This window comes from Apium graveolens, chromosome 8 (assembly GCF_009905375.1).
Source record: "Apium graveolens cultivar Ventura chromosome 8, ASM990537v1, whole genome shotgun sequence".
Lineage (NCBI taxonomy): Eukaryota > Viridiplantae > Streptophyta > Magnoliopsida > Apiales > Apiaceae > Apium > Apium graveolens.
The window spans coordinates 250,636,919-250,657,634 of record NC_133654.1 but is presented as its reverse complement, the minus strand read 5'-3'; positions in this window follow the sequence as shown (position 1 = coordinate 250,657,634).

Genomic DNA, 20,716 nt, shown 5'->3' with positions numbered 1-20,716 from the left:
GTGAAGCATGTATGAACGCCATCGTGAAGATTTCCGATTCATCTAGAAGAATCTTGCTGGCGGAAGTATCATTGAGGAGTTGGAGAAGCCTCTGTCTAGCCAAGGTTTAGAAATTCAAGGTCCAATTTGCGGTAGACCGGATGTCGAAGATTATTTTTTATTTCAAATGACGAGGATAGTTGCAAGGAAACTGTGCCAAATATAGTCCGTGAAGATGAGATCTTGCAAAAGGTGCTTCAACAGAATGACAAACTAGGTGGCATGTTTAAACAAGTTATTTCCCAACCAAAAGAGTCAAATCTTATAAATACTTATGATTTGGTTACAAAGGAACCTAACTGATGAAGGCTGATATGCATGGGGGTGACAACTTAACAAACCTTTCCCAAATAGTAAATATCTCTTGTATTCTAAACTTTAAACAAGAAGATTGTATTATTATAAGTATTAATGAAGTAAATAACCGACTGATACTTGAGTTTATGAAAACCAGTTTATTGTTAACTTGGTGGCTTTGTAATTGAGTCTAGCTCTTTTATGCTATTATTTTGCTACTTCCAAATCATCATGTTTGCTACCACTTTAACAGCTCGAAAAGTAAATACAGGTCTTGCATTAGCCCGAGAATGGCCTGGACATACATGTATAATTTGGACCGGTGGTGTAATTGATAGCATAAGACAAGTTCTTTTGTCAATGTCGTGGTTTAGTGTCCAAGATTTACATGTAGTGTTTTTCTTGGTGTGTTCATGGTGGTTTACATGTTTGTTATACTGGTAGTATCATTCTAGTTTGATGGTTGCTTGACCTGGTCGGGAAAGTTTTGTTGCTTCTATAAAATAAATTTGTTTATCTAAAAATCTTAGTTCTCAGTCTGGTTATTTTTTGCAAAGTACAGTACTGTCAATTCATTCAATAAGAAATTTGCACAAGTTTTATGTTGGGTTTAGATTATGTTCCCCTCTTTATAGTAATTTTTTTCTTTTGACTAGCACTATACATACATTCTTCTTGACAAATTTTCCTAAGAAAATAAAGAAAAATTGAGATACTCTTATTTTACTGTAAATTAATTTCGAAAAAGAGTCTTTACCTGTGGAATCAAGTTTGGTCCAACTTTATTATCATATAAACCACTAATAGTTAAAAGAGTCTCTGCCAATATATAATTACCTTTCATTTCATTAAGAGACGTTCAAACCCAGTAATTTGAGCTTCAAAATTTCACAAAGCATATCAATACAGAAAGTTAAGCCCCTTGCAAAATAGAAAATTATTATATTCAATTTATAATGTGAGATAAATTAAGGGAACTCGCTGCACCAATGGTTTAAATATAAGTTTTGAAAACACAACCCTACTCAAAACTTATAAAAAAATTCACTTCTAAACATCATAGTTTTTAGCCAAAGTACTAAACTACATGAGCGATCAAGGATTATTTTCTGTCCTTCATTCCTGTTTATCAAAGAATACCCATCTGTCATCAATAATCTCCTTTTGATGGCCACACACCCCTTCTTGTGAAAACTGATCATCAACAATAGATGTTCTAGGTGCCTTTATGTTGTCAGGAGAATGAACAAGTTCCCATATTTGCTGAAGCACCATACTTATTATCGTTGACTAACATTTGACTATAAAACTTTCGACCTAGAATTTTTCTAAGTTGAAAACAACTTCCTGAATTATGTCAACTAATGAGCCACGGTCCATGAGAAACTCTCTTAGCTAAAACACATAAAAGACAAGAAATAAATAAATTATGCACTGTGAATAATTTTTTTTAACAAAAAAACACAGAAAAGGCAGGAAAAAAATAAATTATGCATTGTTAATATTTTTTAACATAAAAAACACATAAAAATATTTGATAAAATTTTTAATTCTAATCTGACATGTTAACCAAGCGAGACCGAATCTCCTTCACTTCACTCACTAATATAGCATCTTTGCCATGTATCCTTAGCATTCTGCATTTAAAGAGGATACGAGATGAATCTCGGAACACATCGGCCAAAAGAACAACTGAAAGTAAACCAAAAATTAGCAGATCACCAAAATAAAATTAAGCTTAAGGTACAGAACCATGTCATTTGCTTCTTTTGGCATCTGTTTTAGCTCATTCACATTGGCAAATACACTCAAGTGGTCAAGCCCTCAGGAGCAGCTTCTTCCTCCTCTTCTTTTCTTCTACAATATTTGTTTTGATCTCTACTTCATCACCCAACTCATAATCTTACAACTTTATTGAATGCCGATTAAATTTTAATTTATATTCAATCAAATATAAATTTGATTCTAATATAGAAGCTTATAAGTGACTCCAAAACTAACAATATAGATTAACTTCAATTTTGATTGTAAATTTGAATATTATATAGGATTTATGATTCTAATATAAAATAATTTCAATTTAAAAACTAATAATCATATAAATTATAATTATATTAAAGTTTAATTCTACATAGTACAAAATTAATATAAAATATGATTCTATCGTAGAATTAAAAAATACAAACACAGAAATATGATGCTTCCATAGTATAATGAGAATCTACAGATAATAATAAAAATATAAACATGCTTTTACAGTAAAATCAATATCTACACACAAAATATACACATGATTAGAGATGCAGATCTAGTAAATATATATAAATTCTCATGTGATTCCACCGTAGAAGCTATATACGACTACCAAACAATTACTCCAAATATAAAAATTCTACCATAGAAACACAAGCACAAACACTATCAAATAACTATAAAATTACATTTTACTACAGAATCTTAAAAATTACTATAGAACATACATATGACTTGTATTTGCATATTCGAAGAAACATCATCCAATATTAATTTTTCAACTGTAATTAAACTAAAAGTATGAAACAAGATCTGGAATCTTATAACGATGTTTAAATTTTTGATCTCAAAACCCTAAAAGTACAAATTATAGAATAGTAGAACCAAATTGAGTGAATAACTATAATTGATGATTCCATACCAATGATTATGAGTGTTTTTGGGAGGAAATCTTCGAATCTCCAACTCGTAATCGATGATTCTTACGCTCACTTGTTGCTCAGAGGCATTGTTGCTGCCAGGGAATAGTTGTGTCTATAGGTTTGGTACTTCTATTACCAGTATTCTTCATTTTTTTCACTCTTTCCCTGGATATCTTCGGAGCGAGTGTGTGTATAGTGCGAGCCTACCATTTTCTTTTGTTATAAATTAGCCTTAAAGCTTATTTCAATTACAATAATGCCACTCTGTTTTGGTTTAATCTCAGACTGTTAAAAAATGGATGGCTGAGATGATGGTTCTCCATATAAAAAGTTCTCTCTTGATTGAGACCCTATTTATATTATAGCAAATGTAAATTCATAAATATATAAAAAAAATATATTAGAATAATCAGATTTTAACCGGGTTTTTTCGGGTTTTTAATCGGGCTGGTCCAAAGATCGGGCTGGGCAGAAGCCCGAGCTTTTAACCGGGTCGGGCTGGGCCGAGCTTTGCCTAAAAATATAGGGCCTATCGAGGCCCTAAGCTCTGGTCGAGACCGGATCGGGCTTTAACCAGACCGGGCTTGACCAGGTTTTGAACGGATCCGGCCGTGCCAGATTTTCAGGCCTGGGCTTCTTGTGCATCTCTATCTAGTGCAGACCATTGTATACATTAAGCTTTCTATTGCACTAGCATAGGGAACTCGAGACATGTCGGTGCAAAAACAACCGACATATGTGCATATGCAACATTAGGAGTATTTATGGGCTTTTCTGTAGATATGCCAGACCTTGAGAAAATATTCTGAATATATCCCTTCGGTGAAGAAGAGTTTTCTTTTGCTTATATCCCAATCTCCATTCCCAGAATTTTCCGAGCCGCACCCAGATCTTTCATCTCAAACTCAGCACCAAGAAGACCTTTCAACTTCTGAACATCAGACTTATTCTCTGCAACTATCAACATATCATCCACATACGGGACCAGATAAATCAAAGAACTATTTGCTGTTTTACGATAATAAACACAACAATCATACAGACTCTTGGTATAACCAATATCTATCATATAGCTGTCGAATTTCTTGTACCATTGCCTCGGAGAATGCTTTAGTCCATACAAGGACTTCAACAACTTGTAAACATAGTCTTTTTTACCAGGAACCTGAAAACCATCTGGATGAGTCATGTATATCTCCTCTTCGAGCTCTCCATGTAGAAAAGCTCTCTTCATGTTGAGTTGTTCAAGCTCCAGATTCTGATGTGCAATTATTATTGGTAGCACCCTAATGGAAGTGTGTCTGACCACAGGCGAAAAAATCTCATTGTAGTCTACTCCCTCTTATTGAGTGAACCCTCGAGATATTAACCGAGCTTTATACTTGATACCCTCAACAGGTGTTCCTCTTTCCTTCTTTTTGTAGACCAATTTAAAAGTGACAATCTTTCTGTCTCGAGGCCGCTTGACTAATTCCCAAGTCTTATTCTTTTAAAGTGACTCTATTTCATCTCCCACTGCAGCAAACCATTTTGTAGACTCAATACATATAACTGCTTCTTTGTAAGTGAATACCTTATTAGAGCTATGATTCACTTCTTCAGCAACCTGTAATGCATATGCCAATATATCTTCAAAATCATATTTATGTGGAGGCACCCCATAATTAGCTCTCCTCGATCGATCAAGAGCCAATCTGTGCCGATTCACTACTAGTAATGATGAAACTGATGATTCTGATTCTGACAGTGGTTGTTCAACTTCTTGTTGTGGTTCACTCTCATCTTGAGTGACTCCCTGTTCCACCTGTTTCTCAACAACACCACTTTTTGAAATAACAGTATACTTCACAGTAGAGTTAAACATAGAATTCTCATCAAAGACTACATTTCTACTAAGTATAACCTTATTTTTAGATGGAGACCAGATTCTATAACCTTTAACCCCATCCCCATAGCCTACAAATACTCCCTTTTTAGCTCGTGGCTCCAATTTACCCTCATTTACATGATAATGAATAGTACAACCAAAAACTTTTAAATCGGAGTATTCAGCAGGCTTACCAGACCATTTCTCAATAGTAGTTTTGAGATGAATACCTGTGTGAGGTGCACGATTGATCAGATAACACGTTGTACTAACCGCTTTTGCCCAGAATCTTCTAGTTAGTCCAGCATTAGAGAGCATGTACCTAGCTCTCTCCAGAAGTGTCTGATTCATATGTTCTGCTACATCATTCTGTTGAGGTGTTTCCTTGACGGCATGATACCTAGAAATTCCCTCATTCTTGCAGAATTCATTAAACCCAGACGAACAAAATTCAGGCCATTATCAATTCGTAGCCTCTTGATCTTCTTCCCTATTTGATTCTTCACTAATGCCTTTCACTGCTTAAAAATCTTAAAAGCTTCACATTTATGCTTTATGATGAACACCCAAGATTTTTGATAAATCATTAACAATTGACACAAAATATCTGTGACCCCAAAAGACTCCACCCTAGAATGACCCCAACAATCAAAATGGATGTAATCAAGTGTGCCTTTTGTTCCGTGTATTGCTTTAGAAAACTTGCTGCAATGTAGCTTTCCAAAAATACAATGTTTACAAAACTCAAGACCCGTGACCTTATGACCACAAAGAAGATCAGCTTTTGACAGAACTTGCATCCCTTTTTTACTCATGTGACCGAGCCTCATGCGCCATAACCTGGTCATGTTTTCCTTTTCAATCTTAGAGGACGCAATAACAACATAACCTGTTAACATAGAACCTTGAAGAAGATACAAGGTACCATGTTTAACACCTTTCAAAATCACATCAGAACCCTTGCAGACATGTAGAACTCAACCTTCACCTTTAAAACTGAAACCCTTGTTTTTTAACGTACTCAGAGATATTAGATTCTTTGTCATAAATGGAACATGCCTAACATCATTCAATATGCAGAAATTACCATCATGTATCCAAAGTTTAACGAGTCTATTCCAACCGTCTTACAAATAATATTGTTCTCCGTATAAATTTTCCACCGTGTCCTTGCTCGTAAGCTGTGAAGCATTCCATGCACGAATATATATGGTAAAACACTCCAGAGTCAAGAATCTACACATCAGAGTGATGTGTGTGATTAGAAGCAACTAAAGAATATTGTTAGGTAATGAATACAACACAGGGAGGGGGGGTGAATGTGTTTTGGTTATTTTCAAGGCTTGTTGAATGTTTGTTACTTGGTGAACAAAGCAGATTATAAATGTAGTAATATTATGTTAACCGAAAATAAACAGTGCACATAATATTTCAAAACTCACTTAATTTTGTATTAAAATCAAGCTAGTATTTTGCTACAAACCATGGGTTCTTTATAAGTAAAGAACTCAGCTTCTTCCTTGAGAGAGTTACAAGAAATCTTAGATCTGTTTGATACAATTAGAAACAAAGGACCAATATTTACTTTATAGTAAACACAGGTTTACACAACATGCAATAGAATGAACTAAACCCTACTTTAAGTTATCTCTAAAGCTTTCCATTTTTGGCTTAGTGTATCTTTATAAATCCTGTGAATCTGTGACTTTCCTTTGTCGGTTAATCTTGGCCTTTGATCTTGTACTCTTCAAGCTGTTTTTTAGAATTTTCAATATAAGTGATTATATCATTTGTTGATTGATAATCCTAAATATTTAACTTATCTGCATTCTGTACTTTGAGCTTCATGTCGAGATCTCCAGTTTGGTGTATAGAGAACTGACATCTCGATAAGTATTATTTCTTATCGAGATCTCTTAATTCTCTATAAGTGTTTTGACTTATCGAGGTCTCCAAGTTCTCTATAAGTAAATTTGGCTTGTCGGGTCTCTAAGTTCTCGATAGGTAACTTTGGCTTGTAGAGATCTCTGAGTTCTCTATAAGTGAACTTGACTTGTCGAGGTCTCTAAGTTCTCGATAGGTAACTTTGGCTTATCGAGATCTCTGAGTTCTCTATAAGTGAACTTGACTTGTCGAGGTCTCCAAATCTCTGCATGTAGAAATGACTTGTTGGTATCTCTAATATTCACATCTTCATTTGTCTTATCGATATGCAGAAATGACTTGTCGATATCTCCAATCTTCATATCTTTATTTGACTTGTCTATATCTCTAGGACTTCTCGATAGTCCAATTTGGACTTCTCGATAAGTCATTCTGGAGTTCTCGAATGACTTCTCTATATGACTTGATCTGTGACTTGTAGATATCTTGACTTAGAATGTTTTTCCCAAAATAAATTTATTCAACTCCAAGCTTCTTCACAATTTCTCTAAGGCATGATCTTCTTGATCTTCTTCCAGAGTTTATTCTTAGGCTTGAGACAGTTTACAGAAAAATACTCCAGTCTAATCTTTAACATTTTTACAGACTCAAATAATACAGTACATAATACAAATTTAGATTATAATACAACTAATTCTTAAGGCTGTCAATTTGACTTAGGCTTGTTATGATACATACATTTCTTGCACAACAAATATCTTCTTCAGAATTATCACCAATTACAACAGCAGTACTTGCAATAGTACCCGCCAATTTATCATGTTGATTCTTTTTCTTGGAACACTCAGATTTCCAATGCCCCTTCTCTTTACAATAATTGCAGATATAATTAGATTTTGAACCTTTGGGAGCTGGTTTCTTGGATTTATTTTCCCCAACTTTCCATGTCATGTACTCCCGCTGGCTACCAACCCAACAGCCCGATTATCTGCACATGTACCCGCCGCCTTATGGAGCAATTCTCTAGAATGAAGAGAAGATCTAACCTCCTCTAAAGAAATAGTATCTTTACCAACAATAAACAATTCCACAAAATTCTCATAGGATAATGGTAAAAAAAACTAACATAATTAAAGTAGCATGCTCATCTTCAACTTTAACATCAATATTACGCAATTCTAATAAAATTGTGTTTAAATGATCTAAGTGATCTCGAAGAGACATACCTTCCTGCATTCACAGACTAAACAGGCGTTGCTTCAAAAGCAACTTATTTGTTAAAGACTTTGTCATGTAGAGACTTTCAAGTTTCAACCATAAAATAGACACGGTATCCTCCTCCACGATTTTATTAATAATATCATCTGCAAACTCCACATTAGTATTATATTTTCTGCTCTAGGCCGAGTCCGCATGAATTTATTTTTGGATAATTCTCAAAAGGCCTCATTCTGATAGATTTATTTGGCTGCTTATATACTAGCAATCTTCCCTCCCACAAACGATGTGGCACAACTCCCAACAATCTCCTCGTTCACATATTGGGCTATACACCTCCCGAATCTGCCACCTGATTGTGTGATCTAGCTCCCCCTTGACCCATAATGAAATTTTTCTGACTTTTTCGGCTGACTTTAGACCCATACTAGAAGGTCCACCTGCCTCATCCTTAAGCCCATCATGTGATAGCCCATTTGCCTTTTTCTTAGGTTCATTCTAAGAGCTCATTGAAGATTGTTATGGACCTTTATAACTTGAAATTTTGATACCATTTGTTGGGATTGCTTGCAATCTGCCCCAGGGACAACTTTTAACAGGGTAAACACTAAAACTGATACTAAATTCATCCTAAATTCATTCGTGTACTTTCATTTTCATATACCAAAAAAATTAACTCTGACCCATAATTTTTGTATAGTTTCCTGTCATATTTTCATATCATGAACTAATTTAACCGGTTCTAAATTAGGCCTCCTACGAACGAAGATAGTAAATGATTAAGAGTGATTCCTGTGACAGTTTTTTAGTCTCAGGACTTGATAGTAACTGATGGATCCTCGTCTGGGCCGGACCTGAAATATATAAAGCCTCAAACAAAATATATTTTGTGTTTACAAAAAATCGAAAAAAGCATAGGAAAATGAGATATCGATGGTGTTTATGTCAGTCCAACTAAAAACAGAGAGATATCATAATTTTTTGGTGGTCTTTTAGAATAAAAATAAAAAATATATTCCCCTAACACTTATTTTGAGCCTATATTTTTTATTTTTTTTCCTTTCTTCCTTCATGTTTATAAAAAAAATGTACCCTCAAAAATTCAATAATTTCGGTTCCCCGTTTGTTAATCCTCATTTGGAGTTAACTTAAGCTACAACCAGGTAAAGTTCCTTATATGATATGGCTATATATGTAACAACATTTTGTGCTTGGCGGTATAGTTGATACCTCATAAGAGTATCTCCAACACTAACAAGGTATAATATCTACGTGTCAGTTCAATATACCAAACTAGCATGATAGATCGTGCAAAGCACGAGATCCATTTAAATACTATAATTTGATCATTTTGATTTTTGAAATAGATGATTCATAATTTTTGAAAATATTACACGTAATTAGTTTGATATATTTGGTAAAAAAAATTCTTTGATAAAAAGTGATATTAACTTGAATTTCTTATCTGAATTTTATATGTAATCATAACAATATACTCTAATGTAAGAATTTTTAAGGTATCTTATATATCATTTAAAAAATATAACTTATAAAGACAAAATAACACAATTTTTTAAAAACTTATGACACATCCTTGAGTTAGTAGACTGATGTGTGTTGGTGTGTCTAAATGCTCAAAGTAGAATTAAGAACTAATCATATTCTCTTATTCTTTATAAATATATTTAATCATAATAACATAATTCAAATCTTATATATGTTTCACCTTCATCCTCGCGCATCCTCCAAATTTTATACCATTTTCGGCAATAATGACATCATCATTACATATCATCAACTTATACATCCTCATCGTCATTATCGTTCCTGCTACATACACACCTATGTATATTAGTGTGTACACCATCTTCCCTTAACCATTCCTTCATATCACGGAATCGACCACCATTACAGCCACTACTTACGGACAAATTTGTCACCGAATTTCAGCTTCATTCTAGACCACACCTCCGTAAGTTTATTTATATCATTTTTCATACTCCAATAATATACACGAGTTAAAAAACCCAATGATTATTATTTTTCTCCCCCTCTACCATCGGTACTATAACCAGCACCTCCAAAAGAAATATTTAAAGCCTCAAACGAAATATTTTTTGTGTTTAACAAAAAACCGAAAAAAGCATAGAAAAATGAGATAACGATGGTGTTTATATCAGTCCAACTAAAAATAGAGAGATATCTTAATTTTTTGGTGGTCTTTTAGAATAAAAATTAAAAATATATGCCCCTAACACTTATTTGAGCCTATATTTTTTATTTTTTTTTCCTTTCTTCCTTCATGTTTATAAAAAAATGTACCCTAAAAAATTTAATAATTTCGGTTCCCCGTTTGTTGATCCTCATTTGGAGTTAAATTAAGCTACGACTAGGTAAAGTTCCTTATCAGATATAGCTATATATGTAACAATATTTTGTGCTTGGCGGAATAGTTGATACCTCAAAGAGCATCTCCAACGCTAACCAGGTATAATATCTACATGTCAGTTCATTATACCTAACTAGCATGCTGGCACGAGATCAATTTAAATCCTATAATTTGATCAATTTGATTTTTAAAATAGATGATTCGTAATTTTTGAAAATATTATACGTTATTAGTTTGATATATTTGTTAAAAAAATTATTTGATAAAAAGTGATACTAACCTGTATTTCTTATCTGAATTTGATATGTAATCATAACGATATACTCCAATGTAAGAATTTTTAAGGAATCTTATATATCATTAAAAAAATAAAACTTATAAAGACAAAATAACACAATTTTTTTACAAACTTATGGCATATCCATGAGTTAGTAGACTAACGTGTTGTTGTAGAAGACATGCATGTACTTTTACAAGACTAAGACATTTTGTCAACCCTAAGTAAGTTGTATTGTTATCTTAATTTGTATTTTGTACTTGTAACATTTAAAGTCTGTAAAAATGTCAAAGGAGCAGACTGGAGCCTTTTTCTATAAACAGTGTCAAGCCTAAGAATTCTATCTGGAAGAAGATCAAGAAGATCATGCCTCAGAAGAATTATGAAGAAGTTTGGAGTTGAATAAATCTGTTTTGGGAAAAATACTCTAAGTCAAGATCTCTACAAGTCACACATTTAATGTTCTAGAGAAGTCATTTGAGAACTCCAGAATAGCTTATAGAGAACTCAGAAATCTTATAGAGAACTCAGAGATATCGACAGGCCAAATTGAAGACATGAAGATTGGAGATATCGACAAGTCAGTTTTTCACTAGAGAACTCAGAGTTATCGACAAGTCAACATTCATTAGAGAACTCTGAGTTATCGATATGTCAAGTTCCACTAGAGAACTCAGAGATATCGATAAGTCAAAATTCACTAGAGAACTCAGAGATATTGATAAGTTAAAATTCACTAGAGAACTCTGAGATATCGATAAGTTAAATTTGACTAGAGAACTCTGAGATATCGACAAGGCAATAAGCCACTAGAGAACTAAGAGTTATCGATAAGTCAAAGTGAAGATGTGAAGACTAGAGATCTCGACAAGCCTAAATTCTCTTATAGAGAACTAAAGACCTCTACAAGCCAAACTAAATATAGAGTACTAGAGATCTCGATAAGCCAATATAATTATCGAGATGTCAAGTTTTCTATAGACCTAAACTGGAGATCTCGAGGTAAAATCTTAAAGTACAAAATTGCAGATCAGTTCCATATCCATAATTAACAATCAACAAATAATCCAAATAGATGGATTGACAAGTCTACAAAAAGCAGCTTGAAGAATGTGCAAGATCAATGGTGAAGATTAAATGACAAAGGAAGATCAAAGTGAACACGGGATGCCAAGATATGCTAAGCCAGAAATGGAAGATCTACTTTTCTATAAATAGAAATGACAAGTGACAGTTTTGTAAAGTTAATAGCATGTCTTATTTCACACTGTGTAAACCAGCAGTTAACAGAGTTATAAAGTTAACACTGGTCCTTCAGTCATTGTAACAATTTAGATAAAAATCTTGTAACTCTGTCAAGAAGAAGCTAAGCTCTTTATCAACAAAGAGCCTAGAAATTTTGTAGCAAAACATTCTTAATTTTAATATAAAATTAAGTGAGTTTTGAAGATTTGTGTTCTTTATTTTCTGCAAGCTTAATTTCTGCATGAACACATTTTACTACAAAATTTAATTTACTTTGTTCAACCAAATATATTCAAGAAAAGCTCAAACACAGAAAAACACATTCACCCCCCCCCCCGTGTGTTATTCATTTCCTAACAAATGGCATCAGAGTAAAATCTGAAAGTTAACAGATTCAAGATCTTGGAAGAATGAATATATATAATATCAGTAGCATCAAAATTCCTACCTTTGACAAAGCTAACTACACTCTTTGGAAAAAGAAAATGATGATGTTTATCAGGATGGCCAATCCACTCTACATTCAGATCCTCAAGAATGGGCCCTTCACTCCTATGATTAGAGTTGAGGAATCTACAGATGGAGACATGGTTATCCCAGCTCATTATGCTCCAAAAGATCCATCTGAGTATACTGAGCCTGAAAAAGAGAAAGTTTCCCTGGATAGTGGCTTGTAGTTAATCTTAATTAAGTCACTTGACAATGTAAAGTATAACAACATTGTCAACTGTAACACTGTAAAACAGATCTGGGAAAAGATAGAGATATTGTGTGAGGGAACTGAAGAAGTTAGGTTAAACGAAAGAAGAATATTGATTTCACAGTATGAGGGTTTCATGGCCAAGTCAAAGGAAAGTATAACATATGTGTTTGAACTTGAAGTTCCTGCTTACTCTCCCTGATCATTTGGAACATAAAATCTCACCAATCAGAGAAGGGAGAGACTTGAGTAGGATAACACTGCAAGTTCTATATGGAATTCTAAAAATATATGAACTTGAGATGATTCAAAGAAAATCATTGAGATCTGGCCAATGACATGTTGTAGATGGCTCAAGTGCTGTAATTGTAAATGAAAGTCAAACATCTAATGATGAACCAAAATCTCAAACTCCAGTTGCCTCAACAAGTGAGTAAAGAACAAATGATTCACAAGAACAAGTCATTCTGGAATTAGAAGAAGATGAGTTCTACACTCTTGATGAACTGGATGAGCTAGATCAGTCAATGGCTTATCTGGCTAGTAAATTCTCTAACATTAGAGTAAAGAAGCCAAGATTTTTCAAGAGAAAAGGACAGTCTTTCAACAAAGACAGCAGCTGGAAAGGAAAAGGGAAGTACAATTCTGAGAGCAAGAATGGTTACAAAACTGGATCTGTTGACAGATATAAGATAAGGTGCTACAACTGTGATGAGTTGGGCCATTTTGCTACAGAATACAGGAAACCCAAGAAGGCAAAGAAAGATAAAGCTTATCTTGAACTTGAAGCAAAGTATGAAGCTCTTCTGAAGAAACAGCAAAGCAAAACTTATATTGCAGAGGATAAAAGTTGGGATGACTCTGAAAATGATGAAGATGAAGAATTTGGAAATTTTGCACTCATGACCTTGGAGCATGGAGAATCATCCTCATCTAAATCACAGGTACCAACTCTTACCACAATTGATCTAATTGTGAATTAATATAAGGAAACTGTAGAAAAGATGAGCACAGAAATGTTTCACATCCACACAAGCATGGTTGCTGCTAATGAAGAAGTTAGCAGATTAACAAAGATAAATGAGAAGCTTGAAAGTGAGAAGCAAGAAACTGAATTGTTATTGGTGGAGCTTGGAGCTTTAAAACAAGAAAATGCATATCTAAAGAACAAGCTCAAGTGTGCAAATGAAATTGAAGCAATTCTAAAGGAGAAGCTGGAAAAGAATGAAGTGAAGCTGAAATAAAATCTTGAAAATTAATAAATAAAATTAATTGGTTATTTTAGAATTTAATTTTTTAGGTACAATCAATTTACTTATATGTAAATTTAAATAATCGATTATTTGAATTTACTTAAATGTATATAATCTATTATCATTTTATCAGAATTGAACATTAAAGTTTGTATAACATGAAAGTTATTTGTAAAAATAGTTAGAGTACTTCAGTCGTTTTGTGATTGGTCAAAAACTCAAGTTTTAAATTAATAGGTGTATAGTAGTATTTTCATAACTGATAAAAAAACATGTTACCTGTACTACATGTAATATATAGGCAACATAATTCATTTAAATAGAATATTATTTATTAGTGGGGAAATTTTTATGATAATTTTATATTTATTAAATTGAATGTAGTTAGGGGTTTTTTTGTGCATGTAGTTAATGATTTTTAAAAAAGCATCATAAATATCTTTGGTGTAATGGTTGGAGATGTGAACATAATCATTTCATAATGGGATGGTCATGGGTTTAATTCTCATGACAAACATTTGTTTTCAACATTAATATGAAAGAGGGGTAAATGAGTAATTTACTAAATAGTTTGAAAGGCTATAACCCTAATTTCAACATGAGCATATTGCATTAAATTAATTTTTTTCAATATTTAACTTAAAATATTTAATATAATGGTAAATGTAAAAATATTATTTTATTTTTAACTAAATTTATAAAAATTCTAATATAAGATATGTTTTTAGTTATATATTTTATTTAATATGTAAGTAATGTTTGTTAATCTATTTATTTCATTTATTTTTAAATATGTTATGATACTTTCAGTTAATCATAAAAATTATTTATTTTTATTTTTATAATGTTTAGTTTAAAATATTGATATAAATATAAAAATGTTATAACATTATTATTAAATTTCTTTTTATTAAATATTATTATTTTATTTTCTCATATATATATATATATATGAGAAAATGCCCAAAATAACCAAATTTTATAGGTGAGTTGCCCAAAATAACAACGCTGGAAACATGTGCCCATTTTACCCAGGGAACTCGCATCCACCGAATAAGTATGCTAGCCTCTCATGTGGCATATGCGTGTGCTATGTGTTTTAAATATCGAATCACAATGACTGAAGCATTTGTTGGATGTTGTTAATTCACTTGTTAATATTGTTCAATAATTTAACAATTTTAATATTTTGGGGTCGACAATTTCCTTTTAGGTTTTAAAAATATTTTGAATATGAAATTAATTTAACAATTTTTAACATTTTAGGATTCACCAATCCCATTCTGGGATTTAGAAATATTAAAAAGAAAACTAATTTAATGATTTTTAATATTTTAGGATTCAACAATCCCCTTTTGGGTTTTAAAATTTTTAAAAATAAAATTAACAAAACCTACAATTATGTCACGAGATAATGTCAGATTTCCAATTATGTTAAATATTGATGGGAACAGAAAGCTGTTGACTTCAATTTCACCACTTGCACCTTCTTCCTTTTCTATCCATGACAACATCTCATCAACGCATTTTTGCCTGACTGAAACTGTTTCGTTCATTCTTGTTGTGTATATGTAGTGTACTTGATGATTTCATGAACAAAACACCTAGGTAGATTTTACTTAGTGAAAATATGTAGCACTCGACGGATAAGGTTTATAGTCCCGACGGATAGCTCAATTTATTCCCGACGGATGATGACTTATTATCCATCGAGTGAGTATCTTATGTAACAATAAGTCTGTAGCACATTTCTGCATACACATTGTTTAGAATCTGGAGTAGTACTTAAGTCATGTTGATTTTAGCTAGATATGCAGAATAGGTTGATTAATTATACATAGATGATGTCTTGTAATTCTGCATAAATGAAATGAAGTCTAGTGCCTGATTGCTACCTGACGGATAAACAACAATGAATTCGACGGATGATCAACAACCCGACGGATGATCAATAACTTGACGGATGATCAATAACTCGACGGATGATCATAAACCCGACGGATAAAGAATTCAAATATCTGTTGATAGTGACAACACAGTCACATGTGTCGAGTGTATGCAAATGGAATGTGGTAGCCTATTCAACTGGCTTTTCGAGAACAAAGAAGCATTGCCATTTCCATGCTATTATGAAGATATTCAAAGATGCTGGAATAGAGTAATGAAGTAGCATTGTAATAGACTAGATAGTTTTTGTTTTAATATCCTATCTCATTACTTTGTAATCTTGGTGATATATAAACCAAGAAGCAACAACTAAGGAATTATCTGAGATACAAGCAGATAAACATTTGTAAGCTGAACTCTTAGCATTTCTTTGCATTTTTAGTTGTTCAATTTTTGTAAGCAGCTGTGAGCTTTTTGTACACAGAGTTCTCTCGATATATTATATATATATATATATATATCTCTGGTGGAATCATTCAAATCCACCAGAAAGTTTTTAAAGACTCTTGTTTTTAATTACTTGTGTTTTGATTCAATTAAGTAACTATTCCGCATTCTGCTAATGAATTCACACTTATATATATATATATATTCGAGTTAGAACATTTTATTTCAAGAAAAAGTTTCAAGAATTCCATTCAACCCCCCTTCTGTAATTCTTGTCTTATTGTTAAGGGACTAACAATTGGTATCAGAGCAAGCTCTTAACTTACAATGAGTTTAAAGATCAAAACAATACAGCAAGATGAACAAGAAGGATGTTGGAGTCAAGATCCCTTTTCTGGATAAAGATAATTACCATCATTGAAAGATAAATATGCATCTTCACATGCTATCTCAAGATGAGGCCTATGTGGACTGCATAGAAAGAGGTCCTCATGTTCCAATGAGAGCTGCAACAGGAAACGAGCCATCAGTCCCCAAGCCAAGGCATGAATGGTCTGATCCTGACATTGAACAAGTCAGGAAGGATAAAAAGGTCATGAATATCCTGTTTAATGGAGTTGATGGAGATATGTTTGACAACATTATCAACTGCAAAACTGCCAAGGAAGTTTGGGATACAATACAGATCATCTGTGATGGCACTGAGCAAGTTAGAGAAAACAAGATGCAGCTACTGATTCAGCTATATGAGCATTTTCATAATAAAGAAAGTGAGTCTCTCACTGATATTTTTAGTAGGTTTCAAAAACTGCTAAATGCTCTAAAGTTGCATGGAAGGGTCTATCAGACAAAAGACTCCAATCTGAAATTCCTTAGATCTCTTCCAAAGGAATGGAAACCAATGACAGTCTCATTAAGAAACTCACAAGATTATAGGGAGTTTACTTTGGAGAGACTGTATGGCATCCTGAAAACTTATGAGTTTGAAATAGAGCAAGATGAGAGGATGGAGAGAGGAAAGAAGAAAGGAGGGTCCATTGCACTAGTTGCTGAGTTAGAGAAAGAGAAGGAGATGAATATGGAAGTTGTTGAGCCAACATCAAGGGGCTGTGAAAGCAAGGGCAAGGGGCTTGCAGTAGAAAGTGAAGGTTCTTTGAGCCAAGATGACATGGAAGACATTGATGAACATTTAGCATTTCTTTCCAGAAGATTTTCCAAGCTTAAGTTCAAAAAGAACTTTGGAGCAATCAAGCCAAATAGAAACATGGTGGATAAATCAAAATTCAAATGTTTCAAATATGGCTTGGCAAGGCACTTTGCCAGTGAGTGTAGGAAGTCAGATTTCAGTAAGAAAAAGTTTGAGCCTGTGGATTATAAGAAAAAATACTTTGAGTTGCTCAAACAAAAGGAAAAGGCTTTTATTACACAAGAAAATGACTGGGCAGCAGATGGTCTGGATGAAGATGAAGATGTCAGCTATGTCAATCTAGCCCTAATGGGCAAGTCTGATGAAACAGAAACAAGTTCTTCAAGTAATCAGGTAATTACTACAAACCTTGCACATTTATCTAAAGTTGAGTTTAATGATGCTATAAATGACATGTCTACAGAGTTATATCATTTGTGTGTTACACTTAAGTCTCTTACTAAAGAAAATGCTAAAATCAAAGAAAACAATTTATTTTTGAATGAGAGAAACAATGTGCTAGAGTCTCATTTCATTGATTTTGAAAAATTAAGAATTGAATGTAAGATTGCCAAGGAGGAATTAACTGAGTCCTAGAAGAAAGAAGAAATTTTGAAGAAGCAGCTCGAGCATGAACAGGAGGTGATTAAGGCTTGGAAAACATCTAGGGATGTCCATGCTCAAATCACCAAAGTTCAAGGAATTGAGTCTTTCTGTGATGCAACCTGGAAAAAGAACAAAGAGAAAATAGAACCTAATTTGGTAGATGGAGTGCTAACAGATGTAGACTCGACGGATGATGAGGATCATCCGTCGGATAACAAAAAGTGTTATCCGTCGACTGATGAAAATCCTCATCCGTCGGCGGTAATCAAGCCTATCAGTAAAGCCAAACTGGTTAAGTTAAATGAAAAGTATGGATCCGTTTCCAAGAACTTTGTTTCAGGAGAATCGAGTCAAGTTAAGAAAGGGAAAAAGGCTAATGTTGGTCACATGACTGTCAAACAGTTAAGTGACAGACTTGAAAAGATTGAGGCGAAAACATAGGCTAAAAAGAAAAATAATAGAAATGGTAAAGTAGGGATTAACAAACACAATAAGTACACACCTGATAAATATGCTCCTAGAAAAATCTGTGTCAAGTGTGGTAGTGTAAATCATTTTTCTGTTAATTGCAAATCTGCCATGCCTACTTCCATGTCTGTGCCACCTCACTTCCCTAACATGAATGCCATGCCTCCCATGCCTATGAATGCTATGTTTACACAGAATATGAATGCACAGTTTGCTAATATGCCATTTGCACCTAATCCTTATTATGCTGCATTTAGTATGCCACAAATGTCATTTAGCATGCCTTACTGGATTAACATGTTTACTAATAGCATGCCATTCCCTGTTAATTATAATATGCATGATAATTCTGTTGCAATGAATGGTTTCAAAGGCCCAACTCAAATGACCAAGGATGAATCTGATATCCCCAAGTCAAATGAGATAAAGTCTAAGAAACAGAAAAAGAAAGCTAACAAGGCAGGACCCAAGGAAACTTGGGTACCAAAATCAACTTGATTTGATTTTGATGTGTGCAGGGAAATAGAAAGAATCTTTGGTACATGGATAGTGGTTGTTCAAGACATATGACTGGTGATTCTACCCTGCTCACAGAGTTTAAGAAAAGAGCTGGTCCAAGTATTACTTTTGGAGATGACAGTAAGGGTTATACTGTGGGATATGGCTTGATTTTAAAGGACAATGTCATCATTGAGGAGGTTGCCTTAGTGGATGGTCTCAAACACAATCTGTCGAGTATCAGCCAGCTTTGTGATAAAGGCAACTCAGTAACCTTCAATTTAGAAGCCTGTGTTGTGACTAATAAAAGAAACAACAAAGTGGTTCTCACTGGTGTGAGAAAAGGAAATGTGTACCTAGCTGATTTCAACTCATCTAATGCAGAATCTGTTACTTGTCTTCTCAGTAAAGCAAGTCAGGATGAAAGTTGCCTATGGCACAAGAAGCTATCCCATTTAAACTTCAAGACCATGAATGAGCTAGTAAATAAAGAACTGGTTAGAGGCATTCCTCCAGTGGAGTTTTCTAAGGATGGATTGTGTGATGCCTGCCAAAAAGGGAAGCATATTAAAGCATCATTCAGGAAGAAACTTGATTCAATAATTGAAGAACCTTTGCAACTGCTATACATGGATTTGTTTGGATTAGTCAATGTGTTGTCCATCTCAAGGAAAATATTTTGCCTATTAATTGTAGATGATTTCTCAAAGTTCTCTTGGACATATTTCCTAAAGTCTAAAGATGAGGCTAGTGAAATCATCATCAATCACATAAGGCAAGTCAATAATCATCCTGATTTCAAGGTTAGAAGAATCAGGAGTGACAATGGAACTGAGTTCAAGAATTCTGTCATGAGAGCATTTTATAAGGAAAATGGGATTCTGCATGAGTTTTCAGCAGCAAGAACTCCATAACAGAATGGAGTAGTGGAAAGGAAGAACAAATCACTTATTGAAGCTGCAAGGACAATGCTTGAAGAATCTAAACTGCCAACCTATTTTTGGGCTGAAGCTGTAAATACTGCATGCTACACTCAGAATATTTCTCTGGTTAATCAAGCAAGATGCATGACTCCCTATCAATTGTTCAAGAACAAGAAGCCAACTCTAAATTTTCTTCATGTCTTTGGCTGCAAATGCTATATTCTGAGAAATCAAACTGATCAAAATGGGAAGTTTGATGCTAAAGCAGATGAAGGAATTTTTGTCGGATATGTTGATGGTAAAGCATATAGAGTTTATAATCTAAGAACCAACATTGTTGTGGAATCAATACATGTTGTGTTTAATGATAAAAAGATTGAAGGACTGCAAGATGAGATTACCATGAGAGCCTCGAATTCGACAATGTGGATATGGTTAGTGATGACAGTGATGATGAAAGTGATCAAGAAATAGTATCTAAGGATAATGCAGAAAAATCCACTACCAATGAAGCACAAAACTCAACATCTGTCGAGTTGCATAATGCTTCATCCGTCAGGAGGCAATCTGCGTTATCCGTCGGGAGACAACCAGCTTCATCCGTCGGTACTCAAAATTCACCATCCGTCGGGTTATCAAAAGGAGTAGGAAGTCAAGATAGATCACCTATAGAAAGTTCCCCTTTCTCAAATCAAAGATCCAAAAACTCAGGGGGAGTTTCTAACAATCAAAACTCAATCACACATCAAGACAATAATGAGACCTCTTTATCTAGAGCTAATCTACCTCAACAAAGGAAATGGACAAAAGATCACCCCTTTGAGCTTATAATTGGTGATGTTTCTTCTAGAGTTCAA